Raw genomic sequence first — 24,104 nt, 5'->3', positions numbered from 1 at the left:
ATATCCTTCTAGGTACATAGAAGTACAGGTCTCAGAAGAAAGTTTCCACCCCCTCCCAGTCCCTTTAAACATATTCAGAATACACATGCCAGCTGTCTCATGGATGCCTCCCCAAGCTTTCTCAGGCATCTGTATGCTACTTTGGACATTTCTGCTGCTTACTGTCTCTCCATTAATACTCACCAATTAATTCTGTTGGTTCCATGGGGACAGAATTTGAAACACCAGTGACTCATTCTAGGTTCTCTCTCTGACTGCTTAATGACAGCTATTTTTTTGTCCAACCAAGTTAACTTGCCAAGGCCTGGCCTGTCCCCAAACTAACATCCACAGCCAGCTGAAGCCTTCTTGAATTTATAGAGATTTGAGTCTGCTCTTGTGCTTGCAGAAGCAGCTCATAATGCATGGGAGCGACTATATCTTTGGTGCAAAAATCACCTATATCAGACAAGCCTGGTGGGTCATTAAAGAAGACATGGATGACGCGTGGAAAATTGGTTTGTTTGGAACTAATAGTGCTGTCATCACCCGCACTATTAGTCAGAGGGCAGACAACTGCCAGCCACCACTTGCTAACTTGATTCCCTGTGATCTGTTGTTGAGGACAGGGATGGTTTGATCCAGAAAGTGGCCTGTTGTAAGAGGAGATTGGATTCTTGATCCAGTGCCCAGGAGTATCGTGGGACTAAATGGGCACTTGACGGAAGTTCCTAAGAATTCACTGTCCACTGTTCACCCAGCACATGCCTATGTTGGTCCCCAACTCCACTCTTACACGCAGAATCCTCTGGCATGCAGGATGTACTTTCATCACTGTTGCTGTTCAGTTGCTAAGTTGTGTCTGACTCGTTTAATCTGTGGATTTCAGCATACCAGACTTCCCTGTTCTTCACTATCTCCCACAGTTTGCTCAATTCCTGTTCATTGAGTGGGAGATACCATCCGACCATCTCATCTGCTGTCGTCCCCTTCTCCTCCCACCTTCAATCTCTCCTAGCATGAGGATTTTTTCCAATGAGTTGGCTCTTTGCATGAGGTAGCCAAAGTATTGGAGCTTCAGCTTCAGCATCAGTCCTTCCAATGAATATTCAGGACTGATTTCCTTTAGCATGGACTGGGTGGATCTCCTCGCTGTCCGAGGGACTCTCAAGAGTCTTCTCCAGCATTGCACATTTGAAAACATCAGTTCTTCAGTGCTTAGCAAAATCAGGTTGACTTCTTGTGGGGTCAGTATCTACAGACTTCTCACTGTCACTGTTTATTCTTACACTTCTTCTTTTTCTTCTGAACCCACATCCCCTTGCTAGGGCTGCATCTAATGTTAATAGTCGCTTACAGTAGCTGACTTTATTTTGGGGGGCTCCAAAATCACTGCGGATGCTGATTGCAGCCATAAAATTAAAAGACACTTGCTCCTTGCAAGAAAAGCCATGACAAACCTAGACAGCATATTAAAAAGTAGGGACATTACTTTGCCAACAAAGGTCCGTCTAGTCAAGGCTATGGTTTTTCCCGTGGTCATGTATGGATGTGAGAGTTGGACTGTAAAAAAAGCTGAGCACTGAAGAATTGATGCTTTTGAACTGTGGTGTTAGAGAAGACTCTTGAGAGTCCCTTGGACTGCAAGGAGATCCAACCAGTCCATCCTAAGGGAGATCAATCCTAGGTGTTCATTGGAGGGACTGATGTTGAAGCTGAAACTCCAAAACTTTGGCCACCTGATATGAAGAGCTGACTCATTGGAAAAGACCCTTATGCTGGGAAAGATTGAGGGCAGGAGGAGAAGGGGACAACAGAGGATGAGATGGTTGGATGGCATCACGGACTCAATGGACATGAGTTTGGGTGGACTCTGGGGGTTGGTGATGGACAGGGAGGCCTGGCGTGTGGTGGTTTGTGGAGTCGCAAAGAGTTGGACAGGACTGAGCGACTGAACCAAACTGAACTGAACTGAGCTTATTTAGATACTGTGTTAACACTTCCTAGGCACTGAAAGTGAAAGTGTTAGTTGCTTGGTTGTGTCCGACTCTTGGCAACCCTATTCCTCAGTTCAGTTCAGTTCAGTCGCTCAGTTGTGTCTGACTCTGCGACCCCATGAATCACAGCACACCAGGTCTCCCTGTCCATCACCAACTCCTGGAGTTCACTCAAACTCATATCTAGGCATTGCCAAACAACAGCTCTCTGAAGTGGATAAGTTTGCTGTTCATATTTTACAGATGAGGAAACTGAAGCACAGACATTAACTCATTTTTCCCAGGCCTTAGAGCTAAGAACTGACAGGTCCAGGTGTGTCTGCTTCCAAAGCCTGTTGATCGTGACTGTCTTCCTGGTCAGAAAATACCTCTGAGATGCATGATGTGATAGCTAACCCTGGAGCCAGACCACTAGCTGTGTGACCCTGGACAAACTGTTTAACCTCTCTGTGCCTCAGTTTCCTTGAGTATAAAATATAAAAATCTAAAGTAGATAGAACGTAAAGTCTTAACACGCAGACCCAGAAATGTCATCACTTGACCCTGAGGTCCCGGAGGTCAGTTGGTCTGCCCAGGACTTAGTGGCCCGGCGGGGAGCCAGGCCAGCAGCAACTTCCAGACCTCTCCCCTCTCACCCTGTAAGCGTGCTGAGGCAGGTGGCCCACTCTGGTTGTGAAAGTGTCTTTGAGGGTCCCAGGTGGCTCAGCTGGTAAAGAATCTGACTGCAACGCAGGACACTGCCTGCAGGAGACCTGGGTTCAATTTCTGGGTCTGGAAGAACCCCTCTGGAGAAGGAAACGGCAATCCCCTCCGGTATTCTTTCCTGGAGAATCCCGTGGACGGAGGAGCCTGGTGGGCTATAGTCCATGGGGCCGTAGAAAATCGGACACGACTGAGGATCTGCACCCACGTCCTCAGAATCCAACCTGGTAAGTGTCTTGCGTGTCAGGCACACACAGATGACTGACTCAATGGAACTAGCTGGCTGGCTCTGGCTCTGAATGTCCAGACCCGGATTCTATAGGCAGGAACAAGCAGAACCAGTGAAGTTAGAAATGCCCACTGCACACATGTAAATGTTTCTAAATTCCAAAGCCTGGAGTGATTATATCTGACCATCTGGTCTCTAAGGAAGTGATAGTGAGCATCTTACCTACAGTTCTTTGACACCCAGAGGGTGAGGGAGCAAGCTTGGAGACTTGACTGAAATAAAACTAACCCACTGTTTTTGATGGCTCAGTCACTCAGTCGTGTCTGACTCTTTGTGACCCCATGAACCACAGCACGCCAGGCCTCCCTGTCCATCACCAACTCCCAGAGTTTACCCAAATCCATGTCCATTGAGTCAGTGATGCCATCCAACCATCTCATCCTCTGTTGTCTCCTTCTCCTCCTGCCCTCAGTCTTTCCCTGCATCAGGGTCTTTTCCAGTGAGTCAGCTCTTTGCATCAGGTGGCCAAAGTATTAAAGTTTCAGCTTCACCATCAGTCCTTACAGTGAACACCCAGGACTGATTTCCTTTAGGATGGACAGGTTGGATCTCCTTGCAGGCCCATGGCAAACATAAAATGGACACATAACCTCTGCATGAAGCCTCTGCTCACCCCTGCCATCCTCATGAGGCACCAGGCACTGTTTACCTCCTTTGCCCTCTGCCCTCATGTCTCCTCTTCTCAGTGGGCCTTCTTATTTGCTACACTAGCCAGTCCTAGAACCTAGATTCTTAATGACATTCCTCCATGGTCAGATATCTCTTTCTGTTTTCAGATCTTGGGTTCTTCCCGTTCTTGGTTGAAAATGCAGGCAGCATGCCTCCGTCCCCTTTAGACGTTACTATTCTTTGTGGCACAGTCTGAGGTCACCCGGACTGGCTGTCTCCTCCTCTGAAAGAAAACACAAATATGGCTATGAACACAGTGAAAAGCACCATAGACTCGTTAAATCTTTTTTAAAGTGATTCATGTCTTTGATTTCTGGCTGCACTGGGTCTTCGCTGCTGCGTGCGGGCTCGCTCTCGATGAGACGAGCCGGGGCTGCTCTCCAGGTGGGCTGCATGGCTTTTTGCCGCGGTGGCTTCTCTGTCGCGGAGCATGGGCTCGAGATGTGGACTCAGGAGTTGTGGCACATGGGCTCAGTTGCCCCTTGGCACCTGGAATCTTCCCAGAGCAGGGATCAAACTCGTGTCCCCCCGCCACTGGCAGGCAGAGTCTTAACCACTGGCTGCCAGGGAAGTCCCATAGATTACTCTTTAATTGTCTTGGGCATGCAGGGGATTATATCCACACCATGCAGCAAAATATGTTAAGGCCCCTTTAAGCTGTGCCCTCTCTTTTCCTGAAGTTGTTTTCCTTCATCGACTGACTCTCTCTGTGGCTGCTTTCCGCCTTGGCCCAGCTTCTCTTCTCCTCTCCAGATCCTCTGGCCATTAGCTCATTCTTAAGCAGAGAAATGAAACCCTCTACTGACCTTACCTGTTGCCCTTATTAACAAAACAGCCTCTCCATGTCTGTCTTCCTGCCCGCTTTCATTCTCCAACTGGAGGAAGGGAGTTCATCCTCCTTCGGAAGGAGAAGGAAAGACATGGAAAAATGTCATCATAATGAGAAAGAGAAGAAGAAGTTGAACATACATCGCATAGCTGTTATGTCTCAGAGACTGTCATTTCTTCAGGGAATGAAACTAGTTTGGCTTGGCCACAGAATTATGGCTCTGAAGGTACTTTGTAAATATTTTAATTAGATGTCAATTGTTGGAAATAATAAGATCTCACACAAAAATACTGACATCTGGCTTCTCTTGACTGGAGACTTGTACTGCCTGGCCTGACTGTAGGCAGAACTTAACTGGGGCTGCCACCCTCACCTGCCCTAAAAGGGGCCTGCTTTCTACAGGGTCCCCTTCTTGGATCACAGCCTTGTTGTGGCGAAGAGGCTTTTGTAACTCGATGAAGCTGTGAGCCTTGCTGTGCCTGGCCACCCAGGACAGATGGGTCAGAGTGAAGGGTTCCGACTGGACTTGGTCCACTGGAGGAGGAGATGATCCCCAGCCCCGTGTTTTTGAAGCAAGAACCCCATGAACAGTATGAAAAGGCAAGAAGGCAGGACACCTGACGATGAGCCCTCCAGGTCAGAAAGTGTCCAAATATGCGGCTGGGAAGAGCAGAGGGTATGACTAATAGCTCCAGAAAGACATGAATTTGGGCAAACTCTGGGAGATAGCAGATGACAGGGGAGAGTTGGGTGCTGCACCCCATGGGGTTGCAAAGAGTCAGACATGACTTAGTGAGTGACAGCAACAACTTCTGTATATTCTGCACATCAAAGTCGAATCAGCTGCCATCCTTCATCTTGCTTGTACTTCTCCCTTATGGTCAGAGAATTAAATTCAGACACAGGTAGATAGAAGACCTTGTGTGCTGTGTGCTCCTGCCCTTACACACTGTTCACGAATCTCCCTGCCTAGTTCCCATAGGCACTTCAGTGTGCTGTGGTTTAGTTGTTAAGTGTCGTCCAGCTCTTTCGCAACCCCATGGACCATAACCCACTAAGCTCCTCTGTTTATGGGATTCTTCAGGCAAGAATACTGGAGTGGGTAGCCATTTCCTTCTCTAGGGAATCTTCCTGACCCAGGGTTTGAACCCAGGTTTCTTGCATTACAGGCAGATTCTTCACTGTCTGAGTCACCAGGGAAGTCAATGTGTGGCAGGCATTCCACAATTCCCAGTGAACTGAATGGCTAAATTAAAGCCGGCAGGAAGCCTTGCCTAATGTCTGGTCTCCTCCTTTACTGCTGCCGCTCAGGAGAGGTAGGCCCTCCTCAGTCCTTCAACAAAATGTTGAGTGCCCTCTTGAGCCAGTTAGTCCAAAATCTTCTGAAACATTCATAGCTATGCAAGCAGGAGAATATCTCAAAAATATCTTAGCAGCAGTGTATCAGTAGACCATGATAGAGAGTTTCCAGTTGCTAAGTTGTTATAAGCCAAGTCTAAGTTAGCTATAACTAGCTCACGGTTTTGTGGGCCAGCCAATTTAGTCCAGAAGCCATTTAATAATCGTTTAAACCACTCAGCTAAAAGCCCCTTTTCTCAAGGAGAATTGGCTGGCAGGGTGGGGGCAGGGAGAAGCAAAGAAGGCACTGAGAAAAACAACAAATAATATTATAGGATATTTGCCTGGATTTTTCAGTACACCCAATTGTACACTTTCAATAATGATAATTTATTATTGAATGAAATGGTTGGGTAGCATCCCTGACTCAATGGAGATGAGTTTGGGCAAACTCCAAGAGGTAGTAAAGGACAGGGAAGCCTGGTTTACTGCAGTCCATGGGGTCACAAAGAGTCAGACACGACTTAGCAACTAAACAACAACAACATTAATTGAATAGTCAAATGTGATCTAATACTTATGCCTTTATAAATTTTCATTGAAATAATTTTAAGCATTAGGGAGAAAATTCATTGTCACACCATCAGTCTAAATTTCCTATATAGTTAAAGATATATGATTTCTTTCCCAATAAAATTGATAGTTCTTGGGAAAAGCCAAAGAATCCTGAGGCTAAGGTGATGGGGTGATGTTAGGACGGGGGAAGTAAGGTATGTATTCCTCAAGTATCCTTGGGAAAATGTTGATTTTATTTCTTACTTGTGCTACCGCTCTCTCTAGTCTACTTCACCGTTATTTTATATGCCATTTGGCTCCCTCCTGGCTTCTAATGAACGCTCACCCTCTCCCTCATTAGATGAGAGCTGTTTGAGGAGCGAGTGTGCCTTCTGTTTCCTTCTTTAGCCTCCTTAGTTCCTCACATGGTACCCAACATGCAATAAGCTGAAAAGTGCTTCTTGAACAAATGAAAATACCTTTTTTGCTGTTGTTCAATTGTAATCATCTCCGACTCTTTACCACCCCATGGACTGCAGCACTCCAGGCTTCCCTGTCCTTCACCATCTACCAGAGCTTGCTCAAATTCATATCCATTGAGTCAGTGATGCCATCCAATCATCTCATCCTCTGTCGTCCCCTTCTCCTCATGCCTTCAATATTTCCCAGCATCAGGGTCTTTCCCAATGAGTTGGCCCTTCGCATCAGGTGGCCAAAGTGTTGGAGTTTCAGCTTCAGCATCAGTCCCTCCAATGAGTATTCAAGACTGATTTCCTTTAGAATGGACTGGATGGATCTCCTTGCAGTCCAAGGGACTCTCAAGAGTCTTCTCCAACACCACATTTCAAAAGCATCAATTCTTCGGTGCTCAGCTTTCCTTATAGTCCAACTCTCACATCTATACATGACTACTGGAAAAACCATAGCTTTGAGTATATGGACCTTTGTAGGCAAAATAATGTCTCTGCTTTTTAATACATTGTCTAGGTTTGTTATAACTTTTCTTCCAAAGAACAAGTGTCTTAATTTCAGGGCTACGGTTATCATTTGCAGTGATTTTTTGGAGCCCAAGAAAATAAAGTCTCTCACTGCTTCCATTGTTTCCCCATCTATTTGCCATGAAGTGGTGGGACCAGATGCCATAATCTTAGTTTTTTGAATGTTGACCTTTAAGCCAGTTTTTCCACTCTCTTCTTTCACTTTCATAATACTTAGCATAAAAACTGAGAAACTCTCCTACTTTCATCACTGTCCCCTCTCACAGCTATGCCTCACTGCTCCCTCCTCAACATGGAGAGAGACTCTGAGTAGGCTGCAGACATTGGGAGTAAGAAGCCAGAACCAAACTCACCTCCAGTTTTTCCCACTTTTGAAGAAAGTGAGACATGGATGAGCATGATTCCATCATGACTGTGATGCTGGTGTGAACTGGGAGTATGGGTTCCCAGGAAGGGGTGGCCAGCTGGACACCAGGGCCCTCACTGCCGTGTGTCCACTGGTTAGGAGCAGCCCAGCTATTTCAATGTATATACACATGCATGCTCAGTCACTCAGTCATGTCTGACTCTGCAACCTCATGGACTGTAACCCGCCAGTCTCCTCTGTCCATGGAATTTTTCTGACAAGAATACTAGTGTGGATTGACATTTTCTCTTCCAAGGGATCACCCCAACCCAGGGATCGAACCCACGTCTCCTTCATCTCCTGCACTGCAGGCAAATTCTTTACTTCTGAGCCACCTGGGAAGACTAGCTATTTTAATGGATGCCATCAAATATCCCCATGCCTTCCTCAAACCAGTCCACTGGCACTTTATTCTTAATGCTTTAAAATGAAGTTACCACTGCCATCCCCAAACCTGCTGGTTCTCTTTCATCTCCTTGTAAGAAGACCTCCTATATGTATCCAATTATTTTCATTCACTGCCACCATCCTATAAGGTATTACTGAATTGAGAGATAAGTGCTGGGTAAAAGGAAAGATAGCTTTATTGAGGAAGCTGGCAATCTTGGGCTCAGATGGTAAAGAATCCGCCTGCAATGTGGGAGACCTGGTTGCGATTCCTGGGTTGGGCAGATCCTCTGGAGAAGGGAAATGCTATCCACTCTAGTATTGTGGCCTGGAGAATTCCATGGACTGTATAGTCCATGGGGTCGCAAAGACTCAGACATGACTGAGCGACTCTTGGGGAAAAGGTAGACTCATGTCCCAAAGAACCTCACTTGAGTTGGCATGACCTGAAAGGCAGACAGTGTCTCTCTGTCTTAATAAAAGAGATTTTATCTCTAAAACAGGTCTCTGAAAAAGTTGTAAGAATTTTTTTACATGTCCCAAAGTGTCCTCACTTTCAAGTTTTGCTCAGAGATAATGTAGGGAAAGGGGAAAAGGACCACTTACTGAGGAGAGGGTTGAGGGGTATGTGATTGGCTCATGGACATTCTTCTGATAGATTGGTGGTGAGGTAACTGGGAGTCAACATTATCAACTCTCTGGTTCTAACTGGTCTGGGGTCTGCTGGCTTGTGGTCAGCATACAGTAAACGTTTTTCACTTGGTGAGAGTTTCCATATCTGCAAAACAGCTCAAAGGATATGACTCAGAATATTATCTTAAGTAACCAAAGGTCCTTGACTTTACTGAATGGTTAAACTATTATGATTTTCTCTTGCTTGACTATTTTCCTTTGTTTTTGCATTTTCTCCCTTCTCTGACTAAATTTATTCTTTGTCACTCGAGAAAGGCCTAGGAGGCTAAAGTCTTTCTGCAAGCAAGAGGGAGATAGAGGACATGGAGGCAGTCTGTGCAGGGGAAGCCCCATTGGGTCCTGCTTGGTGACACAAGGGTAGGATGACAACTGCAAGAGCCCTGATGAGTCAGCCTCTCTGCTCCTACCTTGCCTGCCTCCAACACTTTTCCCATACAGCAGACAAGGCTAGTTTTTAAAATGTAAATCAATTTCCCAGCTCAGAGCCCTCCAATGATTTTCTTTCACACTTGGAATAAACACTCCAGGCTCCTTCCTACGGTTGCAAGATTGGACCTCATTTGCTACCAGTGTCCCCTTCAGCCTCCTGGCCTCATGGTCTCTGCTCTGTCTGCAGCCTCTCTCTGTGAAACAATCCACTTTCACTCTGCCTTTGGTGGCTCCTTCCTGAGAAAGGAAGCACCACCACCACCCCAAGCCCATCACACCACCCTGCTTCATTTTCCTCCTGGCACTTAGGATTAACTGCAGTGATCTACTCCACTTACTTCTCTACTTGTTTATTATCTGCTTCCTCCATGTGGCAAAATATAAACAGCATGTGTGTGTGCTTAGTCGTTCAGTCATGTCCAACTCTTTGCGACCCCATGGACTATATTCCTGCCCAACTCCTCTGTCCATGGGGATTCTCCAGGCAGGAATACTGCAATCCTCCATGGGATCTTCCCAACCCAGGGACTGAACCCAGGTCTCCCGCATTGAGCCACCAGTATACAGATTCTCAAATACAATTCTTTTCTCTCCTTTGGTGAGAAGATCCCTAAAACTGTAGTTATATCCATAAGTTCTTTAATGATGAAATCAGCAACCTCAGAATAGTTCATTTTAGTAAGCAAAAAGATTAAAGAATTATTGCTCACTTTTAAAATGAATCACAATGGTATTGTGGTCATATATCTAAAAGGTCTTGATCTTTTAGAGATACATAAGAGATGCAGGTTTGATCCCTGGGTTGGAAAGATCCCTTGGAGAAGGGAAGGGCACCTCATTCCAGTATTCTTACCTGGAAAATTCCATGGACAGAGGAGCCTGGTGGGCTACCGTCCAAGGAGCCTCAAAGAGTCAGACACAGTTCAGCACACAAGTGATGAATTTGGGATAAGTTGATAATTATGAGTAATGCATGCATGGGTATTCATTATACTAGTTTTTCTATTTTTGTGTATGTTTAGAATTTTTCATAATAAAAAGTAGCAAAAGAAAAAAATTCTTACAACATTTTCAGAGACCTGTTTTAGAGATAAAATCTCTTTTATTAAGACAGAGAGACACTGTCTGCCTTTCAGGTCATGCCAGCTCAAGCTCGCCCTTGCATTGGGCTATGCCTATCTCATTTTAGCAGCTGGCAGAAATCCACAGTGCCTTTCCAGGATGTAAGCCTCTGCAAGAGAACTTATGTGGTGCTCCTGAAAGTACTCCGAGCCTCCAGACCCATGCCTGGGGAAAAACATGTACTCATTAAACACAATTAAACACAGAAAGTACCATTTTCAGACCATGTCATCCTTATCTTCCCAGTCACTCAGACTGCAACTTCCAGGTCGCCAGTGCCCTCCTGCTCTGCACCCCATCTCTCACAGGGGGCCCTCTACTCCAGGCCCAATGCAGTGTCCTTTGTTACTGCTCATGCCCACCGTTGGAACAACACAAACTGGGTTCTTTATTCTAGCCCTTCTCTTCCCTGGAGCACACTTTATTGATTCTTTTTAAATTAATTAATTTATTTTAATTGGAGGCTTATTACTTGACAATATTGTAGTGGTTTTTGCAATACATTGACATGAATCAGCCATGGGTGCACATGTGTTCCACGCCCTGAACCCCCCTCCCTCCCCATCCCATCCCTCTGGGTCATCCCAGTGCACCAGCCCTGAGCACCCTATCTCATGCATCGAACCTGGACTGGTGATCTGTTTCACATATGATAATGTACATGTTTCAATGTATTCTCTCAAATCATCCCACCCTCACTTTCTCCCACAGAGTCCAAAAGACTGTTCCTTACATCTGTGTCTCTTTTTCTGTCTCACATATAGGGTCAACGTTACCATCTTTCTAAATTCCATATATATACGTCAGTATACTGTACTGGTGTTTTTCTTTCTGGCTTACTTCACTCTGTATAATGGGCTCCAGTTTCATCTACCTCATTAGAACTGATTCAAATGCATTCTTTTTAATGGCTGAGTAATACTCCATTGTGTATATGTACCAAAGCTTTCTTATCCATTCACCTACAGATGGGCATCTAGGTTGCTTCCATGTCTTAGTTATTGTAAACAGTGCTGCAATGAATATTGGGGTACATGTGACTCTTTCAATTCTGGTTTCCTTAGTGTGTATGTCCAGCAGTGGAATTGCTGGGTTGTATGGAAGTTCTGACACTGTTTCCACTGTTTTTCCATCTATTTCCCATGAAGTGATGGGACCTGATGCCATGATCTTTGCTTTCTGAATGTTGAGCTTCAAGCCAACCTTTTCACTCTCCTCTTTCACTTTCATCAAGAGGCTTTTGAGTTCCTCTTCACTTTCTGCCATAAGGGTAGTGTCATCTGCATATCTGAGGTTATTGATATTTCTCCCAGCAGTCTTGATTCCAGCTTGTGCTTCTTCCAGCCCAGCATTCCTCATGATGTACTCTGCATATAAGTTAAATAAGCAAGGTGAACAATATACAGCCTTGACGTACTCCTTTTCCTATTTGGAACCAGTCTGCCATCCAGCCATCTCATTCTCTGTCATCCCCTTCTCCTCCCGCCCCCAACCTTTCCCAGCATCAGAGTCTTTTCCAGTGAGTCAACTCGTCACATGAGGTGGCCAAAGTATTGCAGTTTCAGCTTTAGCATCAGTCCTTCCAATGAACACCCAGGATTGATCTCCTTTAGAATGGACTGGTTGGATCTCCTTGCAGTACAAGGGACTCTCAAGAGTTCTCCAACACCACAGTTCAAAAGCATCAATTCTTCGGCGATCAGCTTTCTTCACAGTCCAACTCTCACATCCATACATGACCACGGGAAAAACCACAGCCTTGACTAGCCTCCTAGATGCTTACTAGGAGTAAGCGTCTTTTAATTTCATGGAGTGGAAACAGTGTCAGACTTTATTTTTGGGGGCTCCAAAATCACTGCAGATGCTGATTGCAGCCATGAAATTAAAAGACGCTTACTTCTTGGAAGGAAAGTGATGACCAACCTTGATAGTATATTAAAAAGCAGAGACATTACTTTGCCAACAAAGGTCTGTCTAGTCAGGCTATGGTTTTGTAGTATAGGGTAGGTTGATTCCTCTAGTTCCATTCTTCTTTCTCAAGATGGCTTTGGCTATTCCAGGTTTTTTGCACTTCCATACAAATTGTGAAATTATTATTTCTCTGAAAAATACCATTGGTAGCTTGATAGGGATTGCATTGAATCTACAGATTGCTTTGGGTAGTATACTCATTTTCACTGTATTAATTCTTCCAATCCATGAACACAGTTTATTTCTCCATCTATTTGTGTCCTCTTTGATTTCTTTCAACAGTGTTTTATAGTTTTCTATATATAGGTCTTTTGTTTCTTTAGGTAGACATATTCCTAAGTATTTTATTCTTTTTGTTGTAATGGTGAACGAAATTGTTTCCTTAATTTCTCTTTCTGTTTTCTCATTGCTAGTGTATAGGAATGCAAGGGATTTCTGTGTGCTAATTTTATATCCTGCAACTTTACTGTATTCAATGATTAGCTCTAGTAATTTTCTGGTGGTTTCTTTAGGATTTTCTATGTAGAGGATCATGTCATCTGCAAACAGTGAGAGTTTTGCTTCTTCTTTTCCAATCTGGATTCCTTTTATTTCTTTTTCTTCTCTGATTGCTGTGGCTAAAACTTCCAAAACTATGTTGAATAGTAGTGGTGAGAGTGGGCACCCTTGTCTTGTTCCTGACTTTGGGGGAAATGCTTTCAATATTTCCCCATTGCGGATAATTTTGCTGTGGGTTTATCATATATGGCTTTTATTATGTTGAGGCATATTCCTTCTATTCCTGCTTTCTGGAGGGTTTTTATTATAAATGGGTGTTTAATTTTGTCAAAGGCTTTCTCTGCATCTATTGAGATAATCATATGGTTTTTATCTTTCAATTTGTTAATGTGGTGTATTACATTGATTGATTTGCTAATATTGAAGAATCCTTGCACCCCTGGGATAAAGCCCACTTGGTCATGATGTATGATCTTTAAAATATGTTGTTGGATTATGTTTGCTAAAATTTTTGTTAAGGATTTTTGTATCTACGTTCACCAGTGATATTGGCCTGTAGTTTTCTTTTTTTGTGGCATCTTTGTCTGGCTTTGGTATTAGGGTGATGGTGGCCTCATAGAATGAATTTGGAAGCTTACCTTCCTCTGCAATTTTGTGGAAGAGTTTGAGTAGGATAAGTGTTAGCTCTTCTCTAAATTTTGGTAGAATTCAGCTGTGAAGCCATCTGGTCCTCAGCTTTTGTTTGCTGGAAGATTTCTGATTACAGTTTCGATTTCCGTGCTTGTGATGGGTCTGTTAAGATTTTTTATTTCTTCTTGGTTCAGTTTTGGAAAGTTATATAGGAATTTGTCCATTTCTTCCAAGTTGTCCATTTTATTGGCATATAATTGCTGATAGCAGTCTCTTATACAAAGAATGCTCAAACTACCACACAATTGCACTCATCTCACATGCTAGTAAAGTCATGCTCAACATTCTCCAAGCCAGGCTTCAGCAATATATGAACCGTGAACTCCCAGATGTTCAAGCAGGCTTTAGAAAAGGCAGAGGAACCAGAGATCAAATTGCCAACATCCGCTGGATCATGGAAAAAGCAAGAGAGTTCCAGAAGAGCATCTATTTCTGCTTCATTGACTATGCCAAAGCCTTTGACTGTGCGGATCACAATAAACTGTGGAAAATTCTGAAAGAGATGGGAATACCAGACCACCTGACCTGCCTCTTGAGAAACCTGTATGCAGGTCAGGAAGCAACAGTCAGAACTGTACATGGAACAACCGACTGGTTCCAAATAGGAAAAGGAGTGCGTCAAGGCTGTATATTGTCACCTTGCTTATTAAACTTATATGCAGAGTACATCATGAGGAACGCTGGGCTGGAAGAAGCACAAGCTGGAATCAAGATTGCTGGGAGAAATATCAGTAACCTCAGATATGCAGATGACACCACCCTTATGGCTGAAAGTGAAGAGGAACTCAAAAGCCTCTTGATGAAAGTGAAAGAGGAGAGTGAAAAGGTTGGCTTGAAGCTCAACATTCAGAAAACAAAGATCATGGCATCAGGTCCCATCAGTTCATGGGAAATAGATGGAGAAACAGTGGAAACAGTGTCAGACTTTATTTTTTTGGGCTCCAAAATCACTGCAGATGCTGATTGCAGCCATGAAATTAAAAGACGCTTACTCCTTGGAAGGAAAGTTATGACCAACCTTGATAGTATATTAAAAAGCAGAGACATTACTTTGCCAACCGAGGTCCATCTAGTCAAGGCTATGGTTTTTCCCGTGGTCATGTATGGATGTGAGAGTTGGACTGTGAAGAAAGCTGATCGCCGAAGAATTGATGCTTTTGAACTGTGGTGTTGGAGAAGACTCTTGAGAGTCCCTTGTACCGCAAGGAGATCCAACCAGTCCATTCTAAGGGAGATCGATCCTGGGTGTTCATTGGAGGGACTGATGCTGAAGCTGAAACTGCAATACTTTGCCCACCTCATGCGACAAGTTGACTCACTGGAAAAGACTCTGATGCTGGGAAAGGTTGGGGGCAGGAGGAGAAGGGGACTACCGAGAATGAGATGGCTGGATGGCATCACCGACTCTGTGGACATGAGTTTGAGTGAACTCCAGGAGTTGGTGATAGACAGGGAGGCCTGGCGTGCTGTGATTCATGGGGTCGCGGAGAGTCAGACATGACTGAGCGACTGAACTGAACTGAACTGAACTGAGCAGTCTCTTATGATCCTTTGTATTTCTGTTGTCTGTTGTGATTTCTCCATTTTCATTTCTAATTTTGTTGATTTGGTTCTTCTCCCTTTTTTTCTTGATGAGTCTGGCTAATGGTTTGTCTATTTTATTTATCTTCTCAAAGAACCAGCTTTTAGTTTTGTTGATTTTTGCTATGGTCTCCTTTGTTTCTTCTGCATTTATTTCTGCCCTAATTTTTATGATCTCTTTCCTTCTATTAACCTGGGGTTTTTCATTTTTTCCTTTTCTAGTTGCTTTAGGTGTAGAGTTAAGTTATTTATTTGATTTTTCTCCTGTTTCTTGAGGTAAGCTTGTATTGCTATGAACCATCCCCTTAGCACTTGCTTTTACCAAGTCCTATAGGTTTGGGGTTGTTGTGTTTTCATTTTCATTAGTTTCTATGCATACTTTGATTTCTTCTGTGATTTGCTGGTTATTCAGAAGTGTGTTGTTTAGCCTCCATATGCTTGTATTTTTAATAATTATTTTTTCTCTAGTTGCTATCTAATTTTACCGCATTTTCATCAGAAAAGATGCTTGGAATGATTCAATTTTTTTGAATTTACCAAGGCTAGATTTATGGCCCAGCATGTGATCTATCCTAAAGAATATCCGTGTGCACTTGAGAAAAAGGTGAAATTCATTGTTTTGGGGTGAAATGTCCTATAGATATCAATTAGGTCTAACTGGTCCATTGTATCATTTAAAGTTTGTGCTTCCTTGCTAATTTTCTGTTTAGTTGATCTATCCATAGGTGTGAGTGGGGTATTAAAGTCTCCCACTATTATTGTGTTACTCTTTCATACTTGTTAGCATTTGCCTTACATATTGTGGTGGAGCACACTTTAAATATCAGAAAGTTCTTTCAGAAGCAAGTTGAAAAATCTACTTGGAAAGAGTCAGTGGTTCCCCATTCTGGCCCCTTATTAGTAAAAGCATATCTATATTTTCATAATGTGAAACAAGCATCGACAGGAGAATGTTGGATCCCACCAAAAAACGATACCCCACATGCAAGGGCAAAGGAGAAGCCCCAGCAAGACAGCAGGAGGGGTGAAACTGCATTTAGAATCAAACCCCTCACCCACCAGAGGCGCTGGTGAAATTGCCTTTAGAATCAAACCCCACACCCACCAGAGGGGCTGGTGAAATAGCCTTTAGAATCAAACCCCATACCCAGCGGTGGCGCTAGGAGGGCACAAACAAACCCTGTCTGCACCAGGACCCAGAGACTCCACACAGGCTGAGCCAGAGCTGTGTCTGCGTGTCTCCTGAGGATGTGCGGGTCAGCAGTGGACTGCCACAGGGGCTCTGTGTGCAGCAGACCTGGGTCATACAGCCTGTGGCATAAGCCTTCTTGGAGGAGGTCGCCATTAACCCACCATAGAGCCACCAGAACTTACACAGGACTGGAAACAGACTCTCGGAGGGCACAAACAAAAGCTTGTGTGCACCAGGATCCAGGAGAAAGGAGAAGTGACCCCACAAGAGACTGAGCCAGATTTGCCCGGGAGTGTTCAGAAATCTCCCATGGAGGTGTGGGTTGGCGGTGGCCGGCTGTAGGGTTGGGGGCACTCTGTGCAGCAATGCCTGCTTGGGACCTTTTGAAGGAGGTGGCCATTATCTTCATTACCTCCACCATAGTTTGGCCTCAGATCAAACAACAGGGAGGGAACACAGCCCCACCCATCAACAGAAAATTGAACTAAAGATTTACTGAGCATGACCCTACCCCTTGGAACAAGGCCCAGTTGCCCCCTCAGTCAGTCTCTCCCATCAGGAAGGTTCCATAAGCTGCTTATCCTTCTCCATCAGAGGGCGGACAGACTGAAAACCACAATCACAGAAAACTAACCAATCTGATCACATGGGCCACAGCCTTGTCTAACTCAATGAAACTATCAGCCATGCTGCGTAGGGCCACTCAAGATGGATGGGTCATGGTGGAGAGTTTTGACAAAACGTGGACCACTGGAGAAGGGAATGGTAAACCACTTCAGTATTCTTGTCTTGAGAACCCCATGAACAGTATGAAAAGGCAAAAAGATACAACACCAAAAGAGGAACTCTCCAGGTCAGTAGGTGTCCAATATGCTACTGAAGATAAGTGGAGAAATAACTCCAGAAAGAATGAAGAGATGGAGCCAAAGCAAAAACAACATTGACATTTAAGGAATCAGTGAACTAAAATGGATTGGAATGGGTGAATTTAACTCAGATGACCATTATATCTACTACTATGGGCAAGAATCCCTTAGAAGAAGTTGAGTAGCTATCATAGTCAACAAAAGAGTCCAAAATCCAGTACGTGGATGGAATCTTAAAAACAACAGAATGATCTCTGTTTGTTTCCAAGGCAAACCATTCAATATCATGGTAATCCAAGTCTATGCCCCGACCAGTAATGCTGAAGAAGCTGAAGTTGAATGGTTCTATGAAGACCTACAAGACGTTCTAGAACTAACAGCCAAAAAAGATATCCTTTTCATTATAGGGAACTGGAATATGAAAGTAAGAAGCCAAGAGATACCTGGAGTAACAGGCAAACTTGGTCTTGGAGTACAAGATGAAGCAGGTCAAAGGCTAACAGAATTTTGCCAAGAGAGTGTACTGGTCATAGTAAACACCCTCTTCCAACAACACAAGAGAAGACTCTACACATGGACATCACCAGATGGTCAAATCCTAAATCAGATTGATTACATTCATTGCAGCCAAAGATGGAGAAGCCCTATACAGTCAGCAAAAACAAGACTGAGGCCTGACTGTGGCTCAGATCATGAACTCCTTATTACTAGATTCAGACTGAAATTGAAGAAAGGAGGGAAAACCACTAGACCATTCAGATATGACTTAAATCAAATCCCTTACGATTATACAGTGGAAGTGACAAATAGATTTAAGGGATTAGATTGGATAGACGGAGTGCCAGAAGAACTATGGATGTAGGTTCATGACATTGTACAGGAGGCAGTGATCAAGACCATCCCCAAGAAAAAGAAATGCAAAAAGGCAAAATGGTTGTCTGAGGAGGCCTTACAAATAGTTGAGAAGAGAAGTGAAAGACAAAGGAGTAAAGGAAATATATACCCATTTGAGTGCAGAGTTCCAAAGAATAGCAAGGTGAAGTAAGAAAGACTACCTCAATGATCAATGCAAAGAAATAGAGGAAACAATAGAATGGGAAAGGATCTCTTCAAGAAAATTCGAGATACCAAGGGAACATTTCATGCAAAGATGGGCTCGATAAAGGACAGAAATGGTATGGCCCTAACAGAAGCAGAAGATATTAAGAAGAGGTGGCAAGAATACACAGAAGAACTACACAAAAAAGATCTTCATGACCCAGATAATTATGATGGTGTGATCACTAGCCTAGAGCAAGACATTCTGGAATGTCAAGTCAAGTGGGCCTTAGGAAGCATCACTACGAACAAAGCTAGTGGAGGTGATGAAATTCCAGTGGAGCTATTTCAAATCCTAAAAGACGATGCTGTGAAAGTGCTGCACTCAATACCCAGCACATTTGGAAAACTCAATAGAGGCTACAGGACTGGAAAAGGTCAGTTTTTATTCCAATCCCAAAGAAAGGCAATGCCAAAGAATGCCCAAACTACCACATAATTGCACTTATTTTACATGCTAGCAAAGTAATGCTCAAAATTCTCCAAGCTAGGCTTCAACAGTACATGAACTGTGAACTTCCAGATGTTCAAGCTGGATTTAGAAGAGGTAGAGGAACCAGAGATTAAATTGCCAACATCTGTTGGATCATCAAAAAAGCAATATTCCAGAAAAATATCTACTTATGCTTTATTGACTACTCTAAACCTAGTATGCAGGTCAGGAAGCAATAGTTAGAACTGGACATGGAACAACAGACTGGTTCCAAATAGGAAAAGGAGTACGTCAAGGTTGTATATTGTCACCCTGCTTATTTAACTTATATGCAGAGTACATCATGAGGAATGCTGGGCTGGAAGAAGCACAAGCTGGAATCAAGATTGCTGGGAGAAATATCAATAACCTCAGATATGCAGATGACACCACCCTTATGGCAGAAAGTGAAGAGGAACTCAAAGGCCTATTGATGAAAGTGAAAGAGAAGAGTGAAAAGGTTGGCTTGAAGCTTAACATTCAGAAAACGAAGATCATGGCATCTGGTCCCATCACTTCTTGGGAAATAGATGGGGAAACAGTCGAAACAGTGTCAGACTTTATTTTTTGGGGCTCCAAAATCACTGTGGATGCTGATTGCAGCCATGAAATTAAAAGACGCTTACTCCTTGGAAGGAAAGTTATGACCAGCCTAGATAGCATATTAAAAAGCAGAGACATTACTTTGCCAACCAAGGTCCATCTAGTCAAGGCTATGGTTTTTCCCGTGGTCATGTATGGATGTGAGAGTTGGACTGTGAAGAAAGCTGATTGCCGAAGAATTGATGCTTTTGAACTGTGGTGCTGGAGAAGACTCTTGAGAGTCCCTTGGACTGCAAGGAGATCCAACCAGTCCATTCTAGAAGAGATCAACCCTTGGTGTTGATTGGAAGGACTTATGCTAAAGCTGAAACTCCAATACTTTGGCCACATCATGCGACGAGTTGACTCACTGGAAAAGACTCTGATGCTGGGAGCGATTGGGGGTAGGAGGAGATGGGGACGACAGAGAATGAGGTGGCTGGATGGCATCACCGACTCGATGGACATGAGTTTGAGTGAACTCCGGGAGTTGGTGATGGACAGGGAGGCCTGGCGTGCTGTGGTTCATGGGGTCGTTAAGAGTCGGACACAACTGAGCGACTGAACTGAACTGAAAACCTTTGACTGTGTAGATCACATCAAACTGTGAAAAATATTTCAAGAGATGGGAATACCAGACCACCTGACCTGCCTCCTGAGAAACCTGTATGCAGATAGAAGGAACAGTTAGAACTGGACACGGAACAGTCTGGTTCCAAATAGGGAAAGGAGTATGTCAAGGTTGTATATGGTCACCCTGCTTATTTAACTTATATGCAGAGTACATCATGTGAAATGCCAGGCTGGATGAAGCACAAGCTGGAATCAACATTGCTGGGAGAAATATCAATAACCTCAGATATGCAGATGACACCACCGTTATGGCAGAAAGGGAAGAACTAAAGAACCTTTTGATGAAAGTGAAAGCGGAGAGTGAAAAAGTTGGCTTAAAGCTCAACTTTCAGAAAACTAAGATCTTGGTATACGGTCCCATTACTTCATGGCAAATAGATGGGGAAACAATGGAAACAGTGAGAGACTTTATTTTGGGGGCCTCCAAAATGGTGACTGCAGCCACGAAATTAAAAGACTCTTGCTCCTTGGAAGAAAGGCTATCACCAACATAGACAGCATATTAAAAAGCAGAGACATTACCAACAAAGGTCTGTCTAGTCAAAGCTATGGTTTTTCCGGTAGTCATGTATGGAAGTGAGAGTTGGACTATAAAGAAAAAGCTGAGCTCCAAAGAATTGATGCTTTTGAACTGTGGTGGAGAAGACTCTTGAGAGTCCCTTGGACAGCAAGGAGATCCAACCAGTCCATCCTAAAGGAAATCAGTCCTGAATATTCATTGAAAGGACAGATGCTGAAGCTGAAACTCCAATACTTTGGCTACCTCATGCAAAGAGCTGACTCATTGGAAAAGACCCTGATGCTGGGAAAGATTGAAGGCAGGAGAAGAAGGGGACGACAGAGGATGAGATGGCTGGATGGCATCACTGATGCGATGGACATGAGTTTGAGTAAACTCCGGGAGTTGGTGATGGACAGGTAGGCCTGGCGTGCTGCAGTCCATGGGGTAGCAGAGAGTCAGATGTAATTGAGCGACTGAACTGAACCAACTTACTTTCTTAGAAAGAGATGGAGCATTATTGTGGGCTCTTGTGCCCCCCGGTGGTAGAGAAGGAAAAATACAAGAAGTGGCGTCTAGGAGACTGGAAGGCACGCCCTGTCACTGTGTCCTGGAGCCTACACTGACCCTGCGAGAAACGGTGTCCACAAAGGGTGAGAGCAGCAGACACACAGTGATGCAACAGCCTGCCTGTCGCAGGAGGCGCGAGAGACAGGCTCGATCCCTGGGTGGGCAAGATCCCCCAGAGAAGGAAATAGCCCCCAGCTCCAGTGTCCTTGCCTGGAACGTTTCCTGGACAGACAGCCTGGCCAGCTATGGTCCAGGTGTGCAGAGTCGGACACAGCTGAGCGGCTGAGTACACACGCACTCATGTTAAACAGCTTTGTTCACTTCTAAGCAGTCAGCACTTCTGTTAGTGCAAGCATAACCAGAAGATAAAAAAATACTCCTATTGTATCTGCATCTTTGTCACCAGTATTTTGTAATAAAATGCTGGAGGATCATCTCAAACTTCCCAGTTACTCTACTGGCCAGGAGGACTAGTCTATATCTCTGGGGTGTCTTGCAGGGACGGCAGGGGGAGAGTGGTCCTAAGCTGCAGTAGCCAAAACAAAATTTTTTGAATTTCATAATCTATTATAAAAACACATGTGACTGCTACATTCTAATGCACTAATATATCACTATGTTTAACATAAAAATGATATTTACCTCAAATCTCTGGATAAAATGAATTCTGTAGAAGGATTCACCATCTTTATGCAAAGCATCTTATCCCCCATGATCTTTGGGCCCAAGGGTCCGCAGTGTCAAGGGCAAAGAGGTCATGGTGACCTCATGGGCCCAGACCCTTCTGGTTCCAACCCCGACCCTCCTGTTTTCCCTCCATCTCACACTGGCAGATTAACTTACAGGTCTGAAACCCAGTTTTCTTATCTGTAAAAGCAACATGAATCTCTGAGCTCTGGAGAGAGAGCCAGACCTGTTGAGAATGGTGAAGCATTGTCTACATGGTATTTTACAACTTCCCAAGCATTCCCATGAGTTACCTTATGGGGGAACTCCGGCCACTTGATGTGGAAGAGAGCTAGAAACCTCAGTTTGTGCCTGGAGGGGCTCTGTGCTTATAGTCAAGCGACCTAACCCCTGAGAGCATCCAAGAGCTCCTGACGGGTAAGTTAGGAGGGAAAGACCCGGGATAATGACATTGCAGGTGACTGGGATAACTAAGCGCAACTTATCCCTTCCCCTTCATGAGGGCGTCCCAGGTGGTACTAGTGGTAAAGAACACACTAGCAGAAGAGAATGTGGGTTCCATCCCTGGATTGAGAAGATCCCCTGGAGGAGGGCATGGCAACCCACTCCAGTGTCCTCGCCTTGAGAATCCCATGGACAGAGGAGCCTGGCTACAGTCCCTGGGGTCGTAAAGAGCCGGACATGACTTAGAGACTAAACAACAACAGCACACGCAATAGTGGCTGACTCATGGGACATTAAGGGTTCCAGTAGGTATTTGTGATTGACAGGCCGCAGGGAACAGAGGCTCAGATAGGGTCTCCTCCATCAGCATGCCTTCCTTTCCCGAAGTGGGATATCCAGGATTTAAATCTGGATTATGATTGCAGATCCAGCTGTATTTTCACTGTTCTCCAATAAGGTCTCCTGGGATTGGGGCTGTGCATTTTATATAAATTCCTCAAGTCCCTGGGGTGGGCCCACAGGGATCAGTGCTCACACAGTATTCCCAAATATAATCAGCAAAGCTTCTCAGGCTAATTACTTCTGGTTCAAGAAATAATGCACTATTGTTTCCTGGAGAGGGAGGTGGACAGACAGAAGCCCCTGTCTAGTGGAACTTCTCCCTCGGGCTAGGCAGTCCTCTCAGCTGTCTTAAGCTATGATAGGGAGCCAGCACCACTGTTCTGACATCTAATACCTGCCCAGGCTCAACAGAGTTACAAAAAGTAAAAGCAGAAAAAGATGGTAGATCATTTTCTCCAAATACAAAAGAAAACTGGGGCCCACAGAATTTGGAGCCCTGACCCACACTCCTATGCCTATTGTGATCTATCTGCATCATAACCGGAGCTGTCTTCATCAGGGCTCCACCATGCACACGCCTGCCCCACCGTTACTGCTGTCAGTAGCCCCGCTCAGCCGTTATGTGTACAGATGTTAAGTGTGTGCCCCAACCCCACCTAGTCCCTAAGCTGAGGCAAAGAGAAGTTTCAAAAATGCAGATCTCATCAGATCACACCCCTGCTTAAAATCCTTAATGAGTCCCATGGCTCCTAGCTAAATCCATAGGAAACAAAACCTTCACAAAACAAAATTCCAGTCACACCCTGGAGTATCTCGCCCTTTTCTGCATCTCCCGTCTTTCCCCACATGCTCTCCATCTTTCTCTGCATTCCAGACATGTTAACTTTTTCCATTCTTCCCACCTCAGGGCCTTTGCACATGATGTGTCTTTTGCCTGGAAGATTCTCTGTCGCCCTCCACTTTCTATATCCTCTAGGTCTCAGCTTGTGTAGCTTTCCCAGGAAAACCTCCCACAAACCTATAGACCCTAGGTGATGTCGGACCACTCTCTCCACCTCCTCACAACATCTTGGATTTTTCTTTCATGGCATCATCACAATTGGAGGGAATCATTTAAGTAGCTGTTTAACATTTGCTGACATGCTATGAGTGTGGATGATGCCGCCAGAGTGAGCACCCCTAGGCCTGGGGTGGGTGACACTGTACTATGCAGTCGGAACAGGTGAACTAGAGCTTCTGCACAGGGTGCAGAAGTGATCCGGGGAGGGGCGAGAAGGTGTCAGATCATGGGGGCAGGGTCAAGCTCAGCAGTCACTGCATATTTGGGCACAGAACTCTGAGAATTTCAAGAATTCTAAATTCAAACCAGGATTTCTGGGTTAACTAGAAAGCAAACAAACCATTGTATGTAATGATTTGTTTCTTGATTTATAATCATTAAATGGACACAAGCCATTGGAAAAGACCCTGATGCTGGGAAAGGTTGAAGGTAAAAGGAGAAGAGGGCGGCAGAGGATGAGATGGTTAGATGGCATCACTGACTCAATGGACAAGAATTTGAGCGAACTCTGGGGGACAGTGGAGGA

The 24,104-nt window shown here is 44.4% G+C and overlaps 1 pseudogene; it reads left to right on the top strand.

The window, feature by feature from the left end:
* The window catches only part of LOC148773948 (elongation factor 1-alpha, oocyte form-like), a 43,659-nt pseudogene that overhangs the window by 197 nt on the left and 19,358 nt on the right, over positions 1–24,104 (top strand).

This window comes from Moschus berezovskii, chromosome 25 (assembly GCF_049115385.1).
Source record: "Moschus berezovskii isolate FMDL1 chromosome 25, NW_MosBer_1.0, whole genome shotgun sequence".
Classification (NCBI taxonomy): domain Eukaryota; kingdom Metazoa; phylum Chordata; class Mammalia; order Artiodactyla; family Moschidae; genus Moschus; species Moschus berezovskii.
Note: the sequence above shows the minus strand (reverse complement) of the source record. Positions and strands in the feature narration are given on the sequence as shown.